The sequence below is a fragment of the Penaeus japonicus genome, unplaced genomic scaffold (assembly GCF_977035675.1).
Source record: "Penaeus japonicus unplaced genomic scaffold, GWHDUDI00000001_assembly GWHDUDI00000015, whole genome shotgun sequence".
In the NCBI taxonomy this organism is placed as follows: Eukaryota; Metazoa; Arthropoda; class Malacostraca; order Decapoda; family Penaeidae; genus Penaeus; species Penaeus japonicus.
Window position 1 is genome coordinate 12,824,647 of NW_028234417.1, and position 2,500 is coordinate 12,827,146.

Sequence of the window (2,500 nt, forward strand, 5' to 3'; positions counted from 1 at the left end):
ATTCATGGCACATATGGATATAGAACTCATGACACACATGGATGTTCATTAAACACGTGGATACTCATGACATCCATGGATATAAAACTCATGACAGTGTGGCCCATGGGGAGAATCGGAGCTGCGGGGGATCTCCGAGAGAAGCCTAAAAAAGTCAGATAATTATCTTTTACTCTTCTTATTCTGCTTCTTCTTCTCCTCCTCCTCCTCCTCTCACTTCGCTTTACCTCTTCCCATTAATCCCTATCTAGGTGATTTGATAGATATATGAATAAATGAATAAATAAGGATACCCGACTTACAAAATAACCGATACCGCAAAGGAGCAACATCGATTCCAAACGGTTTCCCGACACAAACCATCAGATTCGAAAATATCAGTTGAGAATAACAACGCGAACTTCCGTATAACAAGAAATTACGCATCGACAAAGAGTTAACAAAGCCCTCATGACAATATCATAATAACAATAACTAAGTAAGAATAACTAACTATTACAAACGCTGAGGAAGAGATGAAAATACGAGTGTGAGAGTGTCGCCTTCCCGCCGGCAAGTGTGCAGGAGAGTGAGCGAAGCTGAAGTGTGAGGAGAGAGATGAGACTCCAGCCTGTTGGGAAGACCTTGTGCTGAGGATGACTTAGTGGGAAAAGCATGATGCAATGTCGCCTGGCTCGTTGCTCAGTTTGTTTTGTTGCTTAAGAGGTTGTTTTTTTGTTGTTGTCTCGTTCTATGTGAAATGTTTTTGTTTTAATCGTGTGGTAATGGTGTAAAATCACTTTGTTTTCATTGCAGTGTTGCTTGTTTGTTTTTCTGTTTTGCCCTGGTGCATAGAAACATATTTTTCGTGAGGATATTGACGGTAATTATGAAATGTACAAATCATCGGAATGGGGGTGTTTATCAAAGCTTTATGCAAATGCTCATATATTGGGAAATGTGTATGAATACGAAATGACAGGCGTAAATACGATTGGGAAACCTATGACACTCATACATGCTCCTCTGCACATACACACACTCTCACTATGACCAAGAGTATAAGAGGTTGGGAAAATGACGTTCGGAAGTGACAGATAAGAAAATATGATGGCATGAGAAGTTTCATGATAGGCAGATGATTTCGGGTGCGTTGAAATACTTCGCTTATCTGGGTACTGTGCTATATAAACCACTTAGCAATATCCATCCATACATTCCAACCATACATTCACACACACACACACACACAGAGAGAGAGAGAGAGAGAGAGAGAGAGAGAGAGAGAGAGAGAGAGAGAGAGAGAGAAGGAGAGAGAGAGAGAGAGAGAGAGAGAGAGAGAGAGAGAGAGAGAGAGAGAGAGAGAGAGAGAGAGAGAGAGAGAGAGAGAGAGAGAGAGAGAGAGAGAGAGAGAGAGAGAGAGAGAGAGAATGAGAGAGAGAGAGAGAGAATGAGAGAGAAAGAGAGAGAGAGATAGGGAGAGAGAGAAAGGAGAGTGGTAGAAAGTAGAGAGTAAAGTAATGTAGCAGATCTTGTTAATGAATTAGATGAAGTGGTGACCTAATGGCCTCTCTCTTTTTTCCTCTCTGCTTTAGTGAAGTGTAGGATGAATTAACTGAATTGATATATTTTTGTACCATTTGCTGACAGTCCTTTTTCCTCTCTGTTTGTGCCTAGCTTCCAATCATAGCATTGTTACTTCGATAACTTGTTCTAAGTCTTGTTCGTTTCCATATCTACCCTTCGCTGAGCCTGAAGAGGTGTGTGATTCATCTGGCGGGGCACCACACCCTCTCTCGCTATCGGTTGCGTTCAAGTGGCACTGCATTGGTGCCGCAGTTATCCTCACAGGGTAAATGTAACAATCTGCGAAATCCCATTGAATATATTTAGTTATTTGATTTTCACGGTTTTATCTCGTTCTAAAATTGCAAAAGGCACTTCTAAATTTAACTTTGGCTTTTCCCAAAGTAGCGCCACGATGTCTCGATATTGATTGGCTGAGTGTCCGGTGACGTCACCTTACGTCATCGTGCGCGAGGCCTCAGCCTTGCTGTGAATCATCATCAAATTTTCATTCATAGCCACTTTTTTCTTACAAATATGTGCCGAGAAACTAAGGTGGATGGTAACAATGCAGATGAGTTGATGAATGCGTATGGCCGGTAGTGATGATGCAATGTCTTCATCGCATTTGAGACATACAGATTAAATATGATTTATGATCAATGATTGCTTCCATGCATTCTTGCCGATTGCACGAACAATATGTATATATATATGTATATATATATATATATATATATATATATATATATATATATATATATATATATATATATATATACACACACACACACGCATGCATATATATATATATATATATATATATATATATATATATATATATATATATATATTTACATATAATCTATTTGTATATATACATCGACATATACATAGACACACAAACAAACACATACATACATACAAATATGTGTGAGTGAAAAATGCAGTAAAA

The 2,500-nt window shown here is 38.7% G+C and overlaps 1 protein-coding gene across 1 annotated transcript in view; it reads right to left on the reverse strand.

The window, feature by feature from the left end:
• Positions 1–583, reverse strand: part of LOC122247562 (voltage-dependent anion-selective channel) — a 19,579-nt gene extending 18,996 nt beyond the window's left edge. Inside the window, exon 1 of the mRNA XM_086544503.1 lies at positions 494–583. The gene's annotated coding sequence lies outside the window, so the exon portion shown is untranslated. The remainder of the gene's footprint in view (positions 1–493) is intronic.
• Positions 584–2,500: the final 1,917 nt, after the last annotated feature.